Here is a 25813-nt window from a genome sequence, read left to right on the forward strand (position 1 = left end):
GGGAAGTACAAAATCATGTCATGACAAAAATGGGATGGCATTAACTCAGAGGATGTCTTCATCTACAGGGTGGAAAGCTGTGCAAGGAAAAACACCTGCTCTGCCAGCTTCCCAAATGAGGCAAGCAGAGAGGCAGCCCCCAGCTCAGCTGCTCTGGAGCAGGGTTAGAAGGCTGTGTGGTGATTACCCTGGGCTGTAGCCAAAGGCACACAGAAGTAATCAGCCTTGCAGGCTGCTTGGATCATTTTCTCCTTTTTTGCTTTTCCTTGGTGCTAAGTACCATCCCTAAACAGCTTAATGAGGCAGAGTCCAAAAAGTCTGCAATTCATTTAGTTGAAAAACGTGCCAGATCGACAAACCAATGGTATATTAATTGAGTAAGTTATTTGGATATCAAGACATGTGGATAAATAGATTTATTACTGAGCAAGAATTTAGAAAATATGCATAAAAGAATTTATGCTCAGTGTTCATATATGTTTCTCCTACCTTCTGCATAGGGATGTATATATATCACAGTTAATATATTCTATAGTTTGATATTTGTTCACATGCATATATACTTGGGATAAAACAAAGGGGTGCAATTAGTTTTTGAATATGCATTCACTGTAGGTATTCTGCAACACTTTTTCCATCAAAAATATTGTTGTTTCACATGCTCACTACAGGAAAGGCATGAGCATTTGCCTGCATTTTTCTGTGCTTGGATAACCTAACCAAGGGTATTGTTCTTGAAGGGATATATAAAAATTCTTGAGATTGTTTTTTATCACAGCAAAATAAAAACTGAACGTCTCCTGTATTTATTCTTTTGAACTGTGATAGTGAAATTCAGAAATTGGCAAAGATACTATTTAATTACTTCTTGAGGACTGAGATGTTAAAAATACAGCATCATCACAATAATAGCAATAGTGGTAGTAAAAAATAATAATAACAACAGCCAAAACAATAATTTTAACAAATAATGCAGGGGGTCCTGGGCATCCTGGTGATCCCCTGCACTGCAGTGGAGGGTGTTGTATCTCACTGCCAGGGGACAACATACCCTGTGACATGGCTGCTCTGCAAGGAGAAGGGAGACAGTGACCATTTGGTTTGCCAGGACTTCCTCCTGTGACTTCAGGGAAAAAATTTTCATCTTCTACAGTTTCTGGTTAATCTCAGTAATCTCAGCCATGAGTTTCATAGCTTACATTGTCCATGTTCACACCACTGCTTCAGGAGTGCAAACCTGACTCTGCCTCGGTACCTCCATAGTCTGTAAGAGATGCAGGATTTTACTCCTTATTTTTAATTTTCCTCATCTTGAGGCTTTGAATCAAAGACTTTGAATCAAAGAGAAAGCACTGGCACTCTTTTTACAGTTTCAGTTTTCCATTAATGGTGGTTTCTTCTCTTACTGTATTCGGGACAAGTGGCTACCTGGGATAGCTCAGTCACCTATCGCAACATGTTACAGAGCCCAGTACAAGCTATGCTTTGACAAGGGAGCTCCATGACTGCAATCCCATTGCTTGGCTCAAGGCTCTGCTCTGCCATTCCTGAAAGCAGATTTAAGAGTGGGGCAGAGTCAAAAGTGGTGGTTTCATCTTTCCTCAGTCACCTTTCAGCCTGCCACTGGCCCCATGTTTTTGTGGTGTCCCTCAAACTGGTACCAGTGTTCACATGGCTGTGCAATGAACTGGATCCCACAGTTAATCTGCCTCAAAGCTGAACTGTACTTTTGTAACTGCCAGTGACAGGTTAATTTCCAGCAGCTGACTGCACAAAGGAAGGGCTGGGCCAAGGGAGAGATTAAAGAGAGTAAGGAGAAGGTAGTGAGGTCTACAGGACAACCAGTTTAGTGAAAAACAGCTCACATTGATTTTAAGAGACCAAGAGAAAATAACACCCTTTCAGAGAATGGCTTGCAAGTGGTGATGTTGTTAAAGGGCAGCTCTCCCTCTCTGTTAAGTTTGCACTTGCAAAATACGCTATTAAATAAACAACTAAATGTACCATAAAATGATATACTCGGTTTTTCTACATTTTACTATCCTTTGATCCTCAAATAAAGCACAAAAGAGAAGACAGTGAGGGAATTAAGGAAAAGAAAGAGAAGAGAAGGGAATTGAAAAATGGGTCTTTGACCTGAAAATCAGTGATGAGAAGAGAATCTTCTCTTTAGTTTATGGAAATTACAGTCTGCTGCCTAGATAGAGAGAACTCTGCAAAGCAACTTCATTCTTGCTGAGCTTTTCTTTCCTTTAATCCTGCTGACTAGAAACAGTCTATTTCTGTACTGTAAGCATCTTCAACTGAAAAGCTTTAATTTAATTTTTCTAGGCAGGAATCATCTTGAGATTCATATGTGTGACTACTGCTTTCTGTCTCCATAGAGAGAATAAAATTTATAAATCAGGTACTGCAGTTTTTCTGCATTTCATCTGCTGGAAAAGGGGGAATTAGAGGGATTCCATGTGGAGATTCATCTAATAACAAAATTATAAATGAGATGCTTGCATGGCAGCAGCAGTTGTGAGATGAGGAATGCAATGTGGAGTACGAAAAATGCATAGCTAGCTCATGAACTAGTCATAGCTGGCTTAATTTCACTGAAGTTGCTGGAATTGTGCTTGTATTTTCTTCTAGCTGAAGAGCAGGAAAGTAAAGAGCTTTCATCAAAAATAGAGTAAGATGTATTTCACAGAGACTTAGATATTGGGCTGATGAGCATGGAAGAGGAAAAAGAGAAGACTGTAGATAGTTTTTCTCAGTTGCAGGGAATTACTGACACAGACTGACACACCACAGACAACTGATTTAATCCCTCAATAGCTCTGTAGGAAAAGATGGAGAAATTGCTAACAATGGTGAAAGGGCTGGCAAGACAAAATGCTGCAACGCTGCAAGAAACACTTCATTATGCAGCCCTACGGCCACGGTCATCTGTACAATAAAAAAACAAGTTGATTGTTATTGCACTGCCTTTGTGGATTTGCAAAGGCTCTGGCTCCCAGGTCCCAGCAGGGCTTTTCCTGCTGCAACTCTGGTGGCTGCTGTCAGTGTAAATCCATCCACCACAAAACAGCCCTGCTCCTCTCTATGATATATTTGTCAATTTTTAATCTCCAGGGTTAGACAGAATTTTTCTTAAATGTCTTTTAAGTTTTCACGTGTGTTTTTTGTCATTGTCTTTCCTGTGTTTCTTTTATAAAGGCAGAAAATCCCTTTGCTCTCTGCAGAACTTGGTGCAGAGCTTTCTGAAGGTGTAAATCACGGAAACAGTGGCCCAGTGCAATGCCAGTTATGGGTATCATGGATTTGTCAGCAGCAGGTCACACACCTATTTCTATAATGTTTGTTGTAAAATAACAGATGCTGGCCATGCCATCACATTTTATGTTTGGTGTTAGGGTTGTTTATATGAGTGAGAGAGCAGAGCCCCAGCCATTAGCTCCCACCTGTGGCTGCGCCACAAGGCAGGCAAGCAACACGGGGAAACTAAATGGAACAGAAAATTATGTTTTCTCTTAAAGTCTTTTGTAAATTTCCACATGCAGTAGAACAGAGGCCATTTGACAAGAGGCAGAGGGGTATCTATAGTCAGAGCAGCTAGCTGGGACCCAGACAAAGACATGGGTTTCTGTCTCATGTAAGCTGCCAGTGCATGGCTGAAGTTAAGTGAGAAGCAGGATTTTAGGCCCTCCCTTCCCTAGCATTTATTGGGAAATTAGACCAGTGATGCCAAAACTATTTTGGTTGGGCAGTAAAAGCATTTTGAGCACCTCTCCCCAATACTTATTTATTTATTAAGTATAAATAAATGTAGGACTGTACTAATATTACAACAATAGAAATAAAACTAGGATGAGGTAAAGGTAAAAAAAAAAGTTTATTTTATTTTTAAATTTAATTAATTAATGCACAAAAAATATTTCCTTTCTGCTCCCCCATGGCTTGTATTGTGCAGCCTTGATGTGCACACACCCTGCTTTGGAAGGCACCAGTTTAGACAGCCCCCACACTCCTCGTGCCCTGAAACCCTCTCTGGAAAGCAATGTCTCCTTCTTCCCCACAGGAGGCCATGGGTGTTTGCCTTGCATTTGGCGACCTTGTCCTCCCCACCCACTTGGCTCAGAGCAAGCTGTCATTACCTTTAGAAATTCTGTGCCCTGGGCATCCCTGTTAACCACTTTAATGTTGCTCATGTCAGATTAATACAATCACTTAAGCAGCAGGTGCTGAGTTTTAATTACATCCATGTCATGTTCAGCCCGCACAGCACACAGATGTGTTATTTTTCTGCTCAATATACACATCTGTTTGAATTATCCTAAAGCACTGGTATCAGAACAGTGCAAAAATATCAAAGTATGTTCTTTTGAATTTTTGTACAACTAGTGTTCAGGCAATAAAGTTTTCCAGACCTCTTCATCACCCACTTTATCCTGTAGAAGAAGCAGACCCCACCTCTCTTCTGGAAATATTTTCCATGTTCTACTTTTCATATTCTACTCTAAGCCTAACGCCAGCACTAGCCACAGCTCCATCACAATGTGCAGGCACCTTCCACAAAACCAAGCAACAGAAAAGCCTAGGCTAACAAATTCATGTGCCTTCTCCAACCTCTCCAGCCCTAAGAAGAAATTGGTCTGACCATCTTCCTAAGTTCAGGAAGCAGGTCCTGTCCTTCACAGCGGGCAAAGCCTTTGGCTGTCATCAACCCCAACTTTCTTCTTACATCGCTTTGCAGGCTTCTGCTATTCTTCCATCTTCCAATCCTAACCCTAGGACCAAACAGAACCTCAGTGACAGCCTGGGCAGAACTTGCAGCATCATTCACCCTTTTCTTTGCTTTTGGCAGGGGGTATTGTTTTGTGCAGGCTTCATGGGAAATCAAACTGTGGTTATTCCCCCTCCAAAATGCTAAATGTGCTTGGCTCTGCTCTATGCCAGGGCTGTCCCGCACTCACTCAGCTCTGGTTTCAGGATCCAGCGGGTGAGAAGCATCATATCTTTGGGGGCAAGGGCTTTTAATTTCTTTCTCAGGAGCTTTTGTGCCAAGTTATGGTTTCTGTGGGGGTTATAAAAAATTCCCTCAAAGCCCAGAAATTTTTCATGCATTTAGTAGGATTTGACCACCACCAGGACTGTGGCTAATGGGGATAACTGAGGGGTTTTGTTGCCTGCATCTTTGACTGGGCTTGTGGGCTTGTCATTCAGATGAGGGCTAGGGTTTTATTTGGTGTTTGAATCAAGCAAACCAAAGCTTTCAACACTGGAGACCTCAATCTGCAGGTGGCTGAGCTAGGAAGAAGGCTGAGATGACTTGCGTCAAAAGCCTTTTCTCACCTTTTGCAGTCTTAGTGCTGTGATGTGCCTCAGGGATGCTTCTGTAAGCTGATCACAAGTTTAGGGTTGAACCCCATGGGGAAAGAGGACTAATGGCCTCACCAAATCCTCATAGCTGCTGATGGCCTCTAAAATCCAATAACTAACTGAGGATGCTTGCTCTGGTCTGTAGCAACTGAGAGGTTATGAAAGCGGCTGCCTTCAATTATAGCCCATCTTTTCTCTCTTTTCTCAACTGTAATTCTCTGCCTGGATGGATTTAAGGGCAGGGTGCTGGAAAATCAATAGCCTGAGGAATGAAAGTCATTGTTGGCATTTATATAAACTGCAGTCTAGAGAAGGAAAGGAGCTGAAAGTATTAGTCAAGGGTTTTGTTCTTTTCCTTTCTTGCTCTTCCTGTGTTATTCAGGCCAGGTTAGGATTTCTTCTAACTGGGAGTTCAGAAGCCTGCATCCCTGGGAAGGCAAATTGCTCCTGGGTGAGGCTGGCCAGGGGAAGATTCCCCATTCTATGTATGGGAATCACAATCCTTTGTCTGCTGGAGCAAGAACTAGTTTCCTCCTTATTTATTCCGGGTTAGCATTGGAGTTATTTATGTTTTGCCCTGGAGTCAGGCAAACCTGGAAACATTGCAGAACACCTAAGTCTCTCTATGACCTCTTTAAAACAACTTCTGTACCGAGGCAAAGCCAATGCCTGTGTTGCTCAGCCTATTAGAAAACAACCAGGCAAAGCAAGACTGCTGCTGTTGATGCTAAGGTTCAGAAAATATGCCTTGAAACAATTTTCCAGGAAAGGTTTCATTTTTCCTTCTTATGAAGTATTTATGACAGGAATTAAATTTATAAAAAGAAAAATGTTTGTCTTTGGCAGAGCTATATTAATCTTTTTTCAGAAGACACTGAGGTAACACTCCAGTTTGTCTTACTACTTTCCTAAGCAGTCACCTTAATTTCTTGGTCATAATGCTAAAATTATAAACTTTGTCATTATTACATAAGGAACAGACGAGATTCAGTCTCTTTGGATTTTAAAGTAGTCATAAGAGAGTAACAGTCCTTATGTTTAACAGATTTTATGGATGCCCCTATTTTAATAGCTGTATCATTAAAGAGGGTATGTTTTAGGTGAAAACATCAAACTCTGAAATTCTCTCAGAATGTCCTGTTTGTCCTCTGGTTATAGCATTTTTAATGGCATATGTTAATAATTCATGGAGAAAAAAATAATTATGGTTAAAATTCTACTACTTCCTGCATAAAAGTAGTTTACTGACCTTTCTAAAGCCTTTTTTTTTCCATTTTTTTATTAACTTATCCATGTGTTCTGTTGGAAGTTGAGGTTCAGAAATTCCTGATGCAAAGAATAACTTTTTGTTTGTATGACCTGAAGTGCCCTGAGTCCACTGAAAATTCAGGAGGGAGAAAATGGAAATAACTAATGGTGTATCATTTCTCAGTTGCACAGAATACGCCTGGACCAGCAAGTCAGGTTGTACACAGCAGAATATATTTTGCTATCAATTATGTTTTTGGGGCTATTTCCATTATGCAGAGGCCTGTCATCAGAAAAAAAGAATGAACACTGTGAATACTGTCAAAAGATGTGTTCTCAATGGCACTTTACATCTAGAAATGCACAAATACTGCATGTGCTTCAGTTCCTATAGTACTACCTAACTGCACATAAAGATGGGGAAATGGAGGAACCAAAGAGCCATTGCCTCAAGTCCCCTGCTCTGAATTCCAGTTTCTGCTTGCTCCTCCAGAAGTCAAAAAGGCAAATGGAGAAGACAGCTTGTAGGCACACAAACAGTGTCCTGGTTTTGACAACTGCCACGTGCTGCCAGACACTCAGCCTGATTCATTTTCAACCATCTGACATGCGTGACACAATGCCAGTTCTGCAGTCCTGCTCCTCTAGTTACAGCACTAGTCCCTGGAGCTTTCAAAGTAATGGGTTTTGGGGTTTTTTTGTGACAACACATGGGAACAGAAGCACCAGAAATGTCAGTGATTTTTCTGATCACTTTTGAGGGTTTATTTTCTCTTCTTTGCTCTGGCCTATGCCTTAAAAACAGAACAGTTTAAGAGCTAAGTGTATGGAATTGGAGCCTAAGGAAAAAATGTTGGTTTTTTTCTAGAAAACTTCTAATTCTACTTCCACATGATCATGCAGCTCTGTGTTTGAATCTAGCTGCAGTAAACAAGAACTTACTGTAAAGCAATCAATATTCTACTCAAACTGGGCCTGGAGGAAGAAAAGGGCCTGATGAGTCATTAACATCCATGGTGCCAGCAGAATTGATACTGTCTGATGATCCATCTTCTGCAGTCTGCTCTCAGCATTGTTGTTATTTCTTATCCTTCCTTCCATTTCCCATGTTACTGAAGCCTTTCTTGGAAGAGGTCCAGCTGTCCCCTGGGAAGTCAGCTTTGTGGTACCAGATACACCAACACAGACTTCAGAGTGTTGTGGATTCATTCTGAATGTAATGAAGCTTCTTCCACTCTTGCATTTATAACACATAGTGAGGGATGCTGGTTAACAAGGACCCTGCTGGCCATGCTGGCTGCAAGCTGGTCACACCTGGAGAGTAAATAAAAGCCTTGTGGCCTCTCCAGCCTATAGGAACAGCTGTTTTTTTCAGCAGTTCAGCATCTCCCATTAAAAAATAAAAAACATCACACACAATGCCCCAGGGAATTCAGCTTCATTCGTAAATCTGAGGATTAGCCCACTGTAAATACACCAGACACAGCAGTCAAGCTAAATGTTGAAAGGCAATGCTGTACCATCACTGCATTAATTCACCCAGCTCATCAGTATTTAATCACCAGATCCAGGTGGCTTTTCAGAACCATTGGATTATTAGAACTCAGTGGGATTCCTTATATCTATTGCCACTTTATTCAGGAAGCAAATATTTTGTAGCAACAATAGACTTATTTCCTACAGCTGTCAAATGTTGACAGCAATACACACTAATGTTTCTGAGGAGGAGCTATTCCTCCTATCTGGAGTGCAATAGGCATCTCAGATCTGCAGCCTGCAGTTCAGCAAGGCTGAGAAGTAGATTCTGACATTAAGAAATTAAAAACTAAGTCATGGTTCTCATGGCCTGGATAAAACCACCACAGTTCAGTTTCAGCCTCCCTTTTGGGAATGTGCCAGCTGAAGTGGCTCGGGGTAGCACAGGAACATGAGGAGGAAAGGCACAGGGACAAGTCTGTGTGCTCAGCTGCTCCCAGGTGCTGCCCAGTGCCTCGGCACTGCTGCATCCCATGGCATGTAGGTACCATCAGGCTGAGGAGGAGGACAGAGAACATGGAATAGGATGTCAGCATTATACAGTGGCTTGTCTAAACCCTGGACTACAGGACCACAGGGGAAAGGTAAAACACATTAATTTAATGCTGCACATGAACAAAGCCACGGAAGCAGGAAGGGTGCAGCTGTGGGCAAATGATAAACAACAACACAAAATTTTGCCTAGTCCTCTTTAGATTCAAATCATCAATCATCACCTGCTGAGGAGAAGCATTGTGGACTCCTCATTCTTGAAGATATTCACAAGTAGACTACAGAAGGCCCTGGACAAAATGACGTGAGTCATGCTGCCCCAGGGACTCCTTCCACCTTAAATTATCCTATAACCCAATAGCTCAGGAAAATAAGTAGATAGCAGGGAAAACTACACAAAACATTTGTAAGGAGACACTGTTATGGTCTCTATGGTAATAAATACTGATGTGAACCCTGAAAGGTGACCGTGTTCCTACTTCCAGACAGGAGATGTCAATTATCAGCACCATAAAAAGGACAGCTTCACAGTGCAGCATTTTAATAAGATGTATTCCATACAGTATTTTTGACTGAGAGAATAAGCTTTTGTTCACATTGTACTGTGTATATATTTCATGGCTCTTCACTGAGATGCAGTACTGAATACTATTACATTAGATTAAGTAGATGTAAATTAGTATTTTAGCAAGACAATAGCAAATCAGTGGTCTTAGCATTTGATTTTGCTGGAAAACTCTTTTATTAGAGAGCAAGCAAAAGCTTTACTGAGTATAATTAATCAATAGATTTGAACTGACTAAACTTTTTCACTTGTTTTGACAAAAAGTTGTGTTTTCCTTCTGTGCTGCTAAGGATAGTTCACAGCTTGGCTACAGTCTAGCAGTATAAAGCTCCACCAGGTTCACAGGGGATTCCTGAAGTGCTTTATTGTTAAGTGTCAAAGGCTGTATTATAAACCTTAAATATTCCATCTGCTCCTACTCCTCCTATTTTAGAACGTGTGTAACTTTAGCCTTGGGGTCTTAATAGAGTTAAAAATTTTTTATTGGCTTAGCACAGAGGAAAATCACTGCAAGTCGATCATATGGTCATGGGTTAAGCTGGCAAGCTGCTCTGCTAGACACAATGACTTTGAGGACTGACATGTAGGAACAGGCCCTGGGTAGCCAAGACCTAGTAATGGGCCTATTGCTGCTTCTGAAACTCAGATAAGCTATTACCAAGTATCTTGTATTTAAGAGAAGTATTTTTTCCACCTAAGACATTTGCAGATCTACTTTAGTGTAGTAAGTCTCTGGTGATTTCTCACATCAATAACAGAAATTCATACCTGGCCTGCCTTAAAGCAACAAAACCCTCCCCCACTTCCTCTCCTATTTGGTTCCTGGTATTAAAGTATTCAGTTTTAAACAAGTTTAATATCCAGAAATCTCATCACTTTCTTTATTGTTTGTTGTTTGTTGTCTGTTGTTTGGGTTTTTTTTTTTTTTTTGTTTGCTTTGTTGTTTTTTGGGTTTTTTTCTACCCTGGAATACATCAAATGATTGGAGTTTGTTTAGAAGTAGAGAAGCTGAAAATTCTTTATTTTGTTTCTCTCTTCTGGCACAAAGAATGACCCCCCCAAAAAAAATCTAACCTTGTAATTGCCATCATAGCAAATTGTCCTAGGCTTTAAAATGGTGCAGTGCAAAATCAGCTAGAGTTGTACTCAAAATTGTCCTCTGATCCTCAATTCACAGAGTTTCTAAGCAGAGATGGCTGTAGTGGGAGAGGACACAGGTGAAAAGTGACAGTGTGGTCCTTGTATGCAAGAGGAAAGAGAAGCCAAAAGGCAGCAATGACAGCTCAGCTTCCAGAAACCCTGATGGGAAGGTGTGGCAGCCAGGAAGCTTGCTCAGGCATCCAAGCACTGTAGGAGTGCTTTACAGTTATAGTATAGTTATAGTATAGAACTATTTATCCCGTTCCAGCTATAGTTTTTAATGCCATGCTTGTTTCTTCCTGCTTTCCTATGCCACGTGGAAGGCCCTCAGACTCATTCTGCATCCTTTTCGTTGAAAAATCTGTGGCAGCAGCAGCTTCTCAAACTCCCAAAACCCAAGGCAGAGAAAGGCAGAGGGGTAGGAGAGGAATAAGTGGTTCATTATCATCACAGTAAAAGTATCTAAAAGAAAACAACAGCAAAAGCAAAAGTTGCTTTAAAAAATGTTTGGTCAGATTTTTTTTTTTAAAATAGTGGAAATTGAGATCCTGCTCTTGTTTCTGTCCCACTCTAGTCTCTCCAAGCATTACAGAAACCTCCATGGTGCTTATGCCAGTGTTGCACATACCTGTTTCTAGAGCAAGGCAGGATAGAGGAAGGTAACACTGTGCTTGTGCTCAGGCATTTTCCTGAACTCTCACTTTATGTCACTTTATACCACTTTAGAAAATCCTACGCTGGAAATTAATCTCTGTAGAAGAGAAACCCATTCTGTCTGTTTAACAGCTAGGCACAACCTGCCACAAAAACGCAGGAGTTTAGAAATGTCTGAGACCATGAAGTGTCTAAGTCACTTCATTGTATGGAGTGTTTTGAAATTAAAAAAGAAATACTTTGCTCATCCTTTTCCACTGCTCCTTTTATTGGTATGAGAAGATTAATTAAAATATCAAGCTTGTTTTAGATTTGTGTTTATGTTAACAAATCTTGCCAGTCTATTAACAATGAAGAGTTTGCTGTTTTCAGTCAAAACACTGATATAAAAAAGGAGGAAGTAGAAATACACTGAGGAAAAGCTTCACTCCACAGAAAGCTGGTGACTTCCAGTCAGGAACACTTCAAAGAGTCATATTATAAAAAGAAATAGTCTAGTCTTAGGCATGTTGATAAGACAAGATTTGTAGGCAGACTTGACCTTTTTACTGAATGAAGTAGCTTAGCTGGAAAAGAAATGAGGTTTTGGACACCACTTCTCTGAAGAACCTGGAAATTTGAGGATTGTTTAATTTGTTGACATCTATTATTTTAGGAGACTTCTGTTGGACAAGCCTTCAAACTGCCTCCTCTACTTTCAGAACATTCAGAAAAAACAGTTGAAAAACTGGGTTGTAGAAGATGTAAAACAGGCACAGTCAAAGGGATTAGGCATCCAAATAGTTAAGCTAAATTGTATCTTCTTTGATTTCACGGTCCTTATTAACTTCTGATGGAGCTCGGCAAATGTATCCGAGGGCATGGTTTCGGTTTTGAAATGTAAATTGGCCCTTCCCTATCCTAGTTTAAAGCTCTGGTGTATCAATTTGCAAAACCTACTTTTTCACACTGCTGTTGTAATATATTCCACAAATTGAATCCGCAGTGGCAGTGTTACAACCGCTCACGAGCCAGTTAAACACTCAGCCTCTCCAACACTGCCCTGCAGAATTCATCCCTGCCATAATCCCGCTGGAGGTAACTCTGATTCCTTTGAAGTTGGTGAAAAAACTTCAGAAATTCACCCTGGATTTCACTTGAATCTGTAAAAGGTGAGATCAAAAACATCTAGAAAAATCCCTTGTGCAAAAGGGACTAATACACAGTGTTGCTTTTGTAATTGCCACTTAATTAGACATGTAATGATTTCATGCCTGGAGAATTTGAAGGAACAACGTAGTAAATACACATGCAAGCACACACCTTCTTTGCTCTCGTCTGCTAAAACTGCTTGTTCTGACAGTATTTCTCAACAGCTGAAGGATTAATAATCATTAATCTAGATTATTGAAAGATAGGAACATATCTTTCAATACGATAATAAGATAGGCACACATCCCACAAAGCACATATTCAGCAGCTGGGTGCACATCTCCTTGGAGCAGCAGCACTTGCAATGCAGAGGGACAAAGGGCATTCAGGAGACTGAAGTGAATACAGTGTATAGGATGGAGCACAGGAGCACTTTGATGTCCTTGGATAAAAGCGTAAAATACTTTCTGACACATATAGGATAGGTCAAGGTGAGGTTAGTCTTGTTTCTCAAAAAATGTCTTGTTACATTTTGATCTTGTAAAAACAACTTTTAAAAGTCTCAGGTTTTTCAGAATGCAAACTGTCACTCGTGCTTTCCTTACTTGTATTTTTCAGACCGAAACAGTGTCTTGTCTTCCTTTTTCTTCCTGAAAGAAACCCAGAATAAACCCAGAATAAGTTCATAATAACTAGAAAAAAAACCCCATCACAAAAACATTCTCAGTGACCCTCTGATCAACTTTCTGTGGGATCTAGCAGGTGAGGAGTACAGGGACATGGATGCCTTCCCTGCTCCAGGAGTTAGGAAACAAGGTTGGGTTAGAAACTGCTGAAAGCCTGCTGAGGCTGGTGTCAGCACACAGCAAGTTCCTGAGGCTGGAGCAGAGTAAGGGAGAAGTGAGTCTGGCTGGCTGCTTTTGTCTCCTTGCAACCTAATTGCACGGAAATGTTTTGGGAACACACAGCTGCCATTACACATGGCGCTGGCCCATATTTGAAAGCAGACAGAAATGCCTGTTTAACCAGCCCCAGGATTTCTGCGTGGCTGCGGGAAGATGTTCTTTTTCTAACACAGGCAGACAAGCCCCTGGCAGTTTATCAAGCCACAGCAGCCATGTGTTTCAATAAGGACCATTTGCACCCAAGGACAGGTGGGACCCTAAATCTGCATGGCAGAGATAATGTTTCCTCTCTGTCTCTTAAGACAGGGAGCTGCCAAGTGACACCTCTGCCATCAGCAGCTTCTTAATGAGGAGCAGTGATTACTGGAGGTGTTTGGGAACCCATTTAACGTGTGGCCTCTTCTGTCCCCAAACCGGCAGCTTTGCTCACCAGGAACACTTTGCTCTTTGACACTACCTGCTGCCTTCTCCATTTGTCCGTGCTAACCCCACCCCAGAAATACTCTCACTCCATCAGCTCTGTGCTGCCTGAAGTACCAGGCAACCACCAGCCCCCATGGCATCCTGCAGGCCATCCATGGGTGTTCTGCGCCCATCCACTCATTCTCTCATCTGGGAGGGACACCTGGCCCTTGGCATCTCTTGCTCAGTGGTTCATTCCTTCAAGGAGAGGTTACTCAGCTCACATTGCTTTTTTGGGGTCTCTTTGTACTTTGCTTGCTTTGAATTATCCCCTTCTTCTTCCCATCAAGGCACTTTGGCAACAGTGCCTTTTTCCCACAGCTCATCTGGGTAAAAGTGGGGAAGAAAACCAACGGGTATTGTGCTGGTGAAAAAGTGGCCCTGATTTTCTCCAGCCCGCTAAACCCACTGTGACTCAGGAGAGACAGAGCAGTAGCCGGCTGCATGCAAATTTAATTGTGAGGCTTTTAAATAGATTTAAATGGGTTTAGCTATTCCAAAGCAGCTTTCATATGTGTCTCTCAGCTGCAGAGTGTTTAGACCTCCATGGAGAATTTGACTTCTCACAAACTAGCTTTGTGGGTTTGTTTATGCAAGGATCTAGGCATTTTGGGTGTTAAAGAAGCTTTAAAACATTATTGGCTGCAAAGCAAAAGGACCTGGTTGTTGGCCCAGGGCAGAAGCAATAGCTGATCCAGCTGATAAGAATGATTTATTCAAAATTAGATCTGTCACACTTCAGGCTTATGACAAAAAGTGCTTTCCCTAATCACATCATAAATTCAAAGTTATCCTATGCTCCAGGATAAAGACTATGCATAGAAATTAAGTACCTTTTACACAGAGGCAGAGAACAATTAGATCACAGCCTGTCTCAAGATATTAAACCAGTTCAGAGCCTGAAAATTTCCAGTAATGTCAATACCCGCAGGGAAAATGCCCTTCTTGTATTGCAGCCACTGCTTAAGATGTGCACATGTTGTTGTTCAGCCCCTATAAATTGCAGTTTCACACTGGCTGCTCCATTTTCTCCCCGGGATAGCATCTCACCAGATTTGCCTGAGAGGATCAGGTTATCTGTGTATAACTGCAATAGTTTTTTCATATCAAGCTTACTACTTAGAGCCCCATGGAGCCTGGCGGCTGCACTGACCTTTGGTACATTCATTATTGCTCAGGACTGAGGCAGACCTGTAACTGTGCATGATGCCTTACAAACACAAACACATCGTTACTGTTTCAAGGAGGGACCATACCAGCTTAAAAAGTGCTGTGCCAGGATAATAGTTGGAACGAGGCTAATGAGCTATTCAACTGTGATCAGGGAGAAGTGTAAGGATGTGGGTGAGTTTATTGATCTCAGCCTGGTAGAGCTCAAACTAATGCCTCTCTCACCTGGTATCACCAGAAGTAAGAGCCCATTCAACACTTGAAACAGCAATCATGAAATTGAAATAACAGAGCATTAAACACCAGGCATTTTCCGCCTCCGTTATTCTTCCTACAATAAAACCTGGTTTTGCATGAAGGAGGCTTCATGAGAAGTGAAACCAATACAGACAGAAACAGCAGTGCCAAGAGAGGCACTTTGCACAGCATTTGCAGCTGAGTAAATTGGTCAAAATTCTTGTGTTGCTTCAGTTCATCAGAAGACCCAAACACCCACTCACCAGTGCTACCTGCTCTCCTCACACCACACCTGCTCTCACAGCAGAATATGTTTCTCCATCACCCACCCAGGGACTGCAAGAAGGGGAAGAGGAAGAGGCTCAGTAGAAAACCTCTCCAATGGGAGGTGCTGAGTCCAGATGACTGAACCATGCCACAGCCCACAGTGGTTGAAGAACTGACTCTATTTTGACCTTTTTTGTCTTTGGAATAATCTTGTAAAAAACTGCTTGGAGCCACTGGTGCCCATTTGTTCTTCCCAATACCTTTTTCTGGAGCAGAACAATGTGTCCTGTTATGAGGCCTTTTCATCTTCTATCCAGAGTTCTAGCATACGTGGAGTTTACCTCAGGTTTCAGAAACATGCACTTTTTCTCTGAATGTTGAACAAACTGTAATGCAGAATTGCCTACAAATTGCCATCAGATGGATGTTGATTACAGTAAATAAGAACTGGAAGGACTGTACAGAAGGAACTTGAAAGCAACTTAAATGAAGCTCATTTATGTTTTCTCAGCCTGCCTTCAGTTGCTTTGTTGAGTATACACTACATTTTATACCCTGATTGAAATTCAAATTACTTTCTACGTGGGAAGGTCTATTCAGAACTAAGGATACCCTTCATCTGCAGATTTGGGGATCTTGTATTTAATATGCAGTATTTAGCCAAAGGGCAGGTTGTCAAGCAAAGCAGCCTGACCTGGGCAAACAAAGGGAAAGTACTTCAGTGAAGGGAAACCTTCACCACAGGGTTTGGGCAGAGTGAGACCCTTGCCCCCACCTTATCTGTCCCTTCACAAAAATCTCTGTTAGTGCTGCTGGAATGGACTAGGCAGGCACTGCAGAAAGGGAGTGCGAGGGAGAGGCCCCATGTTCAGTATGTGCAACTCAGCAGGCGTCCTATCTGCGATTAGCCCTTTTAGAGCACTGCCACTCCAGCACAGCAGAGCCTGCCTATGAACCAAGAACCATTAATACATTTTTTTCTCAGTTGCTTGCTGTGAAATTGCAGTGACATAGTATGAGGGAAAGAAAGGGCTGGTGTCACTGGTAAAAGCGATGAGATGCTGTCTTGGTTTGAAAGACAGGTGTCTGCCAAGGAAGGCAGGAGCCTCCCTTGAAATGAAAAATGCAACCCCCTTCCCTCTGAATTATTATAATTTTGAAATTAAGGGGCTTTCAGGCAAAGATATGAGGAACAGGAATAACAGTTCTAACAAGTCAAACAAACACCAGTAGCTATGGCAGTAACAGCGAACAATCACAAACCCAGTCCCGGCCTTCTCGGCTGTCGGGCCCTTTCCCCTCGGGTGCAGTTCCGCTCGCAGCCGGCAGGGATCGCTGGCGGCTCCCGGTGAGCAGGGCAGGTGCGATGGCTCCCCCGCGGCTGCAGGGGGCGCTCCGGAGCGAGCTCGGGGAGCACGTGGCACTGGTGCCCTGGGATCCCGGGAAGGGATGGAACAAAAAAGCTTCAGAAACCCCTGGGCAGCTGATCCCGGTGTCCGGCCGGACCCTCGGGAACAGCAGGCTGGAACAGCAGGGACGAGTACTAATCCCGGGTGGCAGACGAGATGGATCGAACTCCAGAGCTGCAGTGGGAACCCCGGGAGGTCTCAGCAGGCAGGGTGTGCGGGGCTACAGAGTAGCGAAGGCTCGAAGCAACAGCGGGGGCAGGGCGGCCGCAGCCCAGCTCCCAGTGGGGGCAGGCAAAGGTGGGCTTGGGAATCCCGGGGTTTTCTCCCTGAGGCACCCCAGCAGATAGTGAACAGGTTCCTCTTTTAGTAAGGTGGGGTGTTAGGGTCCCAGGGCAACAGCTGCTCCAGTGAGCAGGCTCCGCTCATGGTAGAAGGACAGCAGCCTAAAAAGCAGAAGCCTGCAGTGCTGACGAATTCCCTCCACCACGATGGTGGCCTCTCTCTCCATCCGAACGCCGAGAACAACAGCCCACAAGCCCAGGTGAAAGAGAGTAGCCCATTGGACCCCTCCTTCTATGGCCAGGTCTTTTGTTTCTTCCAAGCACACAGCAATTTGTTGCCCCAGCAACATATATGGGAAAAATTCCTCAAGAGAAAAAGAAAAACAGAACGGGGAACTCCCAAAACCCCAACAGATGCATCTTCAAAAGAGAATGAAATTTTATGTTTCCAAAAGAGACCAAGCAAGATATAAAAATAATCAATGGCTCCCACCACATGATCCCACTTCAGTGGTGAGAAATGTCTGGAGTAAGTGGATGCTCTTTAATATTTACGGTGCTATATGTGAGCAAAGAGAAAGCCCAGTAGCACTTTGCTCCATGTCACACTCCCAGTTAGCAGCAGGGGAAAAGGCAAGTTCTCCCTAGCTTCTGAAGAAGGGTCTGGAGCACAGGTCTGATGAAGAATTTCTGAGGGCCTGGGATTGTTTGGACTGGAGAAAAGGAGGCTAAGGAGAGACCTTATCACTCTCTACAACTGCCTGAAAGGTTGTATCCAGGTGGGAGTCTGCCTCTTTTCCCAAACAACAGGTGATAGGATGAGAAGGAATGGCCTCAAGCTGTGCCAGGGGAGATTGGGTATTACAAAAATATCACCACGGAAAGGATTGTCAAGCGCTGGGACAGGCTGCCCAGGGAAGGGTTGAGTCACCAGTGTTGGTGGTATTTGAAAGACATGTAGTTGTGGCACTTGGGGACATGGTTTAGTGTTGGACTTGGCAGTGCTGGGTTAATGGTTGGACTTGATAATCTTAAAGGTCCTTTCCAACCTAAAGAATTCTATGATTCCATATTTTTGTTTTCATAGCATGTTGGCAGTGTTCTCCTTCTGATACAGACCAAAAAAAAAAACCCCAAAAAACCAATTAACACCAACATTTTTCACAGGTACTTGTCTAATTGTCTTCCTGTCTCTAGAAAACACTTCCAGCTAAACCTACACAGCAGATGCAGAAACAACACCATGATTAGAGAGTGGTGGTGAGAGACTCAATCTGCTTAATGCAATATTTTTAACTTGCTGAAAAAATGTTGTAATTTTTTTCCCCTTTCACTCTTTGATTTTAAATGATTGATGCAATAAATTATCAGTAATTGGACTCCGTAGGTTTGCATCCTTCAACAGTCCCTAATTAGCCATGTAGAACACTGCACAACCAGCCTGGTCTCTGAGTGCTGTGGGAGATTGCTTTTCTGGGGCACCCCACATCCTTAGCACGTGGGCTGCCATGCCTTCCCTTCAGGAAGAGGGCACACCACAGAGGCTGCTGCTCCAGAGTCCGAGCAGGGCTTTCTTCTTGTCAGAATTTACAGCTGTGTCCCTTGTCCCTGGTAAGGAGATGGAGCTTTGCAGCTATGGCAGCTCCCCCTGGGGCACTGCTCTCTTTCTCCCTCCTCCTCCTCATTCACAGCTGTCTGCAGCCACCTTGGTGGTGAGCAGAAATACTGAAAACGTGAGAAAATGTTTAACTGTAGCAGACATCCTTGAGTAAAAAGGCCTCTGAAAGCTGTAGATGTGAGTTGACAATTGTTAATTCTCTGTACTGAAAAGTCTGATTTAAAGTGATGGGTTTTAGAACAGCTTTTGGATCTGATTTTCAGCTTGGCCTGAGCCATATCTTTTTCCTTTTGGGTCATGATAAGGGCAAGAGTAATCTGGTGAATATGAACATCAATCCTGATTCAGACTCCAGTTGAAATGAACCAATTAACAAAGCTGGAGACGTCCAAGGTGCCTGATTATAGGTATTCCTGCCCTTTTTTTGAAAGTGAATAGAAGATCTTCATATGTATGAACTAGGGAATTTTTTTTTTTTTGTATGATGACCTGTCACCTAGAAACCTGCAGCTTGTGAAGACATGACCTTTGTCTCATAGGTAAGAAGATATTTTTTCTGTCTCAGTTCCAGTTGGGATTTCTTCCCTGCTACTCCTACTGTCAGTGTCTTTCTCCAGCATACCTGGATGTTCCAAACTCTTGTTTGATACATGCCCTTCTCTCTTGGGCACTTCTGCTGTTGTGCAGCAAAGGTTGCACTACCTACTAGCGTTGATGATACTGCAAGTGCTGGGCAGCTGCTGCTGATCCCCACCACACCCAATGCTAGAGAAAAAGCAATGCTGTAGCACAGGCTTCCCTCCCACATGCCGTGCAGGAGGATGAAGTGATGCAGTGACACAAGGGGCTTGTGCAGCTGAAAGCCCCAGGCCTGCAGTGTGCAGAGAAACAGGGATAACACAACCAGACAGGTCTGTCCTGGGAAACGCAGCCTCGGGTTCATGCTCCAGCAACGCAGTGCACCAAATAAAGGTGGCAGAGATATCTGATATAAAAGCAGGCTGGTTCTGAGCACAGGGAGAATGAGCAAACCCAGAGGAAGCTTTGAAAGGATGGACAATATGGTGGATAGGAGCACTCTTTGAGTCATAAATGTGACCACCCATGTAGCCAAGATGTTCAAGTAGTGACGATTTCAACCCAGATGGACAGAGATGTGCAGCAATGCTTTTTTGTGCTGCTTCAATGAATGGGCAAGGCATCAACTGGAGTCAATCTGTGATAGCAGGGCCAGACCACCCCTGGCTACAGCAGCCACCCTCTCATAAAAGGGCTCTTTCCACAATTTTTCTTAGGGGATCAGCCTGTAACGCTAATAATTATGCCATCTGAGTATTGCTTTATTGTGAATTTAACAATTTTCAGGCATTAGGAAGAAAGATCCACCCATCCTGCCAGCTCCACGAGAAAAAACTAGAGTGCTTTGGAAGTGGTATGTATTTGATGCAAATAAATGGCATATTCAAAACTTAAGAGTTCCACACACCGTTTGGTTTTGTAAGTCATCATAATCAATACACATAACAAAATATTCTTGATGTGTGGTGACTGTTGGGAAAGCTTTAAGATCTCATAATGCCAAAGTCAGAGCACAGATCCACAGTTTAACTAAAGGAAAGTTGTATTTGGAAATGCCCTCCAGTTCTTGAAAACCTTAATTGGTAACAAGTGACAGGACGAGAAGAAATGGCCTCAGGTTGTGCCAGGGAAGGTTTAGATTGGGCATTAGAAAAAATTACTTTGCTGAAAGGGATGTCAGGCATTGGAAAGATTGCCCAGGGAAGTGGTTGAGTCACCATCCCTGGAGATATTTAAAAGACATTTAGATGTGGCACTTGGGGACATGGTTTAGTGGTGGACTTGGCAGTGCTGGGTTAATGATTGGATTTGATAAATTTAGAGGTCCTTTCCAAACTTAGAAATTCTATGATTCTGTGGTCAGTGAGCTGTTAACTCATCCATGATTATTCGGATAAGGATTTCTTCATCTATGATACTTTTATGCTAGTACTGGTATCCCACACCATTGTTCTTGTTACTGCTTTGAGGAAATGCAGATGAGACTCTTTCAGTTTAAAGATTTAATTTTTCTCCTGCAAAGTATTAGCTGTGAAGACCAAATGGTCTTCATGCTTAAGTCTCAAAAGCCCAGTGCACACTGTGGTTATGGTATGACTGCATCTTTGCAGCACACTTCTGGAGTGTCCAGGGAAAAGAGCTTATTTCCCAGCGGGGAGGGGGACATGGCATTGGGACAGATCTAACAGGGAGGTGAAAAGCCCATGGTGATGGGCAATGCCCCCAAAATTCTCAAAAGCAAGCCCAGGTCAATTTTCTTACTTGGCTAAATAAAAGCTTTGCCACCCAAAACTGGGGTCTTGGCCCCAAAGATCTGCTTCCTTTGCATCTCAGCCAGTCGTGTACTCTTCCCAGGAAAAACAGAGATATTCCTTGGCTCCCAAGCTGAGGCATTCCAACACACTCAGCTGCCACAACCTCCTCAGGGCTACCACCAAGGTGGTTTTCTTTACAATAGGAGCCATTGAATTAGTAACAGCAGGAATCCTGTCAGAGCAAACTCTTCTAATTGATATGTTTGTGGCACCGTAATGATGGCAGTAAGGCAGAAATAATCTGACCTATCCTTGACTAATTCAATCATCTGGAGCCTTTAGAAAACTGACCCAACTGATCTAATCATGCTGTGGGAATAGACTAATGAACCATCAGATACTGCTGCATCTCTTTTTCCCACACTCCCAGTTTCTAAAACAGATGCTGGAAGTGGCTCTTTGCTCCTCCTGTTCATGTCATCCCCTTTCCAGTTGCTGGGACAGCAGGCATCTCTGCTCTACCTGCTGGATACGTGGGACTCTGGCATGTCTCTTCTCCAGCCTTTGAACCTTACATGTCTTTCAGAGGCTCAAAAACTATTTCCCTGGAAGAATGGACAAGCATGGTAGGAGATCTCCAGTAGCAGGATTTCTCTGAGGAAGTTCCAACCATTTTCTCTGCCTTTGGTGTCACCTGCTCACAAAAAGAGTTGGGAGCACTCTTGGCAAAATGCATTTTCTTTTCACATTCAGGATAGAAACCTGTTAGTGAATATTTACAAAAATATGACTGCTGTGTCTTTAGATTGCATTATACTCATAACAACTGAAAAATCTTCCCTTCCTGAATACACACTCTATGATAGTTGCATGTGCTACTCAGCTGTACAATTGTGTCATCATTGGGCAATCCTTGCATAGATTTTCTAATATGTAGAGTAGACCAAGGGAAAAAAATCCAAAGGAATATATTTACACAGTGTCCCAGTAACTTAATCATGCTTGCAATATTTTCCTTCTGATGCCTGAAGCAATGGTTTGGTGTAACAGAGATATGCATGTTCAAAGATCTATTTCTCCTCTGAAGTTGTTAAATATGTCCTCAAAATATATCAAAGAAATTGTGAAGAGCCTGATCAACTTTTACTGCCAATGGGATCTCTTCATTTTATCAGTCCTCATATTGGGTCCGGATTCTTATTATTACTGAATAAATAGGCCAGATTAATGAATGATGAAATAACACATTCTGGTTTAGATCTCTGCATTAAAGCAAAAAAATCTCCTCAACATCAGTCCAGAGCAGAGACTGAAACAAAATTGAGACGGTATACTGAGGGTTTGTGTTAATGGAAGAATATATGTCTTATTTTATGTTTGTGTTCTAGGCTGGTAGGACACAAACCATCTCTGTGATTGAACAAACGAGCCATAAGATGAAATCTGTTTACATGCTGTACTGGACCTGCCTCACATTCAGTTAAGCTGAAGTGCTCAGAGTGGTCTGTGTCTGTAAGTGCACACCTCCCTGTGTGCTCTGGTGGGTGGCATCCATTAGTTATAAATAATCTTACTATTTTTAAAGTATCTTTTGCTTTAAAAGAAAACGGATTATAAATAGCAGTAGCATCACTTCTGCTTGTTTTCCCATGCACTGGCTGTGTTGCTCAGTGACACAAACCCCACTGATGGCACACAATAAGATGAGTGATCTTAAAATATCTGGCTGTTGTTGATGTTTCCACGTAATACCAAAAGCTAGAGGGACTTACTGACAAAAGTGGGTGAACATACCTGTGAATCCCATTGACAACTAATCAACTATTTCATTTCTATGAATAATTAAAAAATAATGCATGTTTATTCCATTTTTTGTTCTGTATTTGAAAATATTTCAAGTTGCCTGTATCTTATTAGGATGTCACTAGTAACTGCTATGGAAGTTAAGAAAATTCAGGGGATAAATTAAAGTCCGTAGATATAACCGATCTATCCCCACATCCTAAAAGAGTTTGCTGAGAAGGCTTCTCTGTATTAGGAGAACAAGTCTCAGATGCTGTGGAACGGTGATAATACAGTGCCAAAAGTTTTAAAAATACTATCATTGTGAATAATGCAATGCAATATATATATATATATAGCAGCCTGCCACAAGTCTTAGGAAAAGTAATAATTAAAAAAAAAAAAATGGAGAATCACTTCTGATAGGATTTGTTCAGTCTATTTCAAGTATCAGGTGATAACTGTGGTAATAATAGTGGCATGCTTGCAGCATGAATATATCTTTCCAAGTGGAAAATAAAAGATATAAAGAGCTTCCTTAATTTATCAGAATAAACCAAACAAAACAAACCGCTTCCTGGAAAGCAAATCCAGAGAAATCCAATCAGCAATTAGGATCATATTCTTACCACCAAGAGCACTTAGTGGAACACGGTGCTTACAGAAATGAAGAAATCTCTTGTTGTTTTCCAGAGAAAGCTGGATGCATTCGTAGGAAAACAGGGCAGGAACCAACAGTGCATGTTGGCCAAGAAAAATGAGTGGGACTGCATGGGGCAGGGAGGCAGAGCTGGAAACAGCAGCCCTGTCACCCGACACCGCTGGGCATGAGCAAAACACCCCTCCATCTCTGGAGAGAGGAAAATCACTGTCCCTAAAATCTGATCTGCTGCCTTTCAGCATAGATACTTTAGTCCAGGTGGTGGCTGAAATGTAAATTCTTTGAGATGTCTGACAGGTGCTATTTTGGGTATTTGCAGCCTACTTCAGATACACGATTTCTCTTTTCTCAGGGGTTGTGCACCCAAAGGCAGGACATAGACATCCTGGTATTCCTGACACCTACAACTGCCCACCTGCCAGATTCATATACCCCACCTGACCATGCAAAAGTGAACTGGTTTTGTCTGGGTGATCTTTCCAGCATGTCAGTGGGGCAGGACTGAATGCACTGAGAGTTCTGGGCTTGTTTTCACTTGGTCGTGGTCCATTTTCTGTGATTGTCCAGGGGTTTCATTTAATGCAGTGAGTCTGAAACCTGGGCAATGCCTACAATTCTCTGCTCTTCTCTCCAGCACATTATACTTGCTGGCTTTGACCACTTGCAGCAGGTTTTAAATCTGCTACAATGTGTTGGGCATGGCTTCTGTAAATGTCCTTTTTGTCCATGCATTACCTGTGTGCAAGCTGGTCCGTCTCAGTTCAGCACTCCTACAAAGCCAGTGCTTGCATGCAGTGACTGCAGTATTTTCACTGTTGTTTCAGCCTGTGTGAAAACACTTCATTTCCAAGCTGCCTTTCAGCTCTGCATCCACAAAATGTGATCATTTGGGTTCTTTGCTTGCTTAGTTCTGGTTTTGTCATCCCACTGCCAACAGACAGCCATGTGCAATGGACAGAAGAGGGAAAGAACAACTTGCACCATCTGTAGCCCCTGAGTGCCAACGGCACCTTACCCCAGATGCCAGAGTTTATCCCATGCCTAATAAGTTTATCCCATGCCTAATAAGCCCTGGCAATTTCTTCTGCTCCATTCACTCCTTCCCAAAGCAACCATGAGACACTAAAAGCTTGCCATGCTCAGCACCAGGTACCTGGCAAGCCAGGGGCCACGTTGCCTTGGCTGGCTCTCATCCACAGGGGATTTGAGCACTTTTTTTGTAGAGTGAAGTGAGGACAAAAGAAAGCAGAGGAGCCTGGAGCAGCCCAGCTCTGGGCAGGGAAGCTGAAAGAAAGGGCTTGTGCTGCAAAAACCTGAACTCTCAAATCAGTAAGGATGACGCCATTTTTTCTCAGGATGTAATTAAAACTTCCTCATTTGTGCAAGCTGCAGTAGAGAGAATTGTATTTGTTTTAAAGATTGGAAATGCAGAGGATTGTGTTGCTGTTCCCTGTCCTGTTTGCTGCCATCATCTGGATGCCTTTAAGTATGCCTAGGAGCAACCCTTGGAGCCCCAGAGACCACCACGCACTTGGGTTCTTGGGCACTACTGGAATGCCATTTTAAATGATGGATGGCACTAAGGGGCTCTGCAGGGAGGTTCAGCAATGGAGCTGGTGAGTCTGCAACATGTGGCAGGGCTGGAGGGCCCTCAGCCAGCTCAAGAATTGCTGTGGCTTGTGAGACACTCAGCTTCCCTGAAGGAAGACAAAGAACTTGTCCGAAGACCAGCTCAGCCACGTTGTTTCCATAGTCAAGAGCTTTGCACCAAATGAAGCCATTTCTGACCATGTCAGGATCTAACTGGGGTGTTCCAGCCAAGGGGAAGGGTCTCCTGACTCCAGGAAGCCTACTGGGAAGCTTACTGCCCTCCCAGCATGATGGTCAAAACCACAGTGAGCTGGCAGGGAAAGGAGATGTCCATCAGTGCTGGGTTCAGGGTACGGAGATACCCCAAACACCCCAGGATGTTCCCTTGTGTCACTGGAGCAAAGCTGAACCAAAAGGGGCAGGTGTTGGGGCCCCTTCCCTGAGGCTTTCACTGTTTCTAACCTTGCTCTGGTAACTCCTCTTTCTTTTCTCCACTAAGTGCTCAGGCCTCATCACTGTCTGAGATGGAGCAGGACCCTGCAGCTGTGTGCCACACAACTTGCCCCAAGCAGTGGCTTTGACAGTGGCAGCACTGAAATACCAGGGCAATGTCTATGTTTCTCTGCTCGTAGAGAGGGTTGTTTCTGTGGCACAAGGGTGCTTGGTGCCTCTGCATGTGTTCACAGGTGGACAAAACACAGCTCTGCCTGCCTGTCCTGAACCACAACAGGTGATAGGGCTGAGAAAAAGAAGAAATCCGTGGAAACAAACTTCACAGACAAAAGCGAAGTTCTGGGAAGTGTGGGCAAGAGCCAGAAAAAAAACCCAGACTGACAATTTCCATGTTGGTATTTACCCTCAGAGATATATTACATGACACTTGGGATTTCCATGCTGGATTATGGGACTTTTTCAGGAGGATTTCTCTGCTGGAGACTGAGTGAGAAACTCAGATGACATTTTCC

At 43.0% G+C, this 25813-nt stretch overlaps 1 long non-coding RNA gene across 2 annotated transcripts; it reads right to left on the bottom strand.

Moving 5' to 3' along the window:
• Positions 1 to 10285: 10285 nt before the first annotated feature.
• LOC138107290 (uncharacterized) lies at positions 10286 to 23337 on the bottom strand. Of its 2 annotated transcripts, none has more exons than XR_011149382.1 (3): positions 23260 to 23337; positions 12739 to 12783; positions 10286 to 10810 (listed from the first exon to the last, which is right to left on the bottom strand). It is a non-coding gene; the product is annotated as an uncharacterized lncRNA (long non-coding RNA). The 2 variants fall into 2 exon arrangements; XR_011149381.1 differs by having other exon boundaries at positions 23227 to 23321.
• Between the last annotated feature and the right edge of the window lie 2476 nt (positions 23338 to 25813).

This window comes from Aphelocoma coerulescens, chromosome 3 (assembly GCF_041296385.1).
Source record: "Aphelocoma coerulescens isolate FSJ_1873_10779 chromosome 3, UR_Acoe_1.0, whole genome shotgun sequence".
Lineage (NCBI taxonomy): Eukaryota > Metazoa > Chordata > Aves > Passeriformes > Corvidae > Aphelocoma > Aphelocoma coerulescens.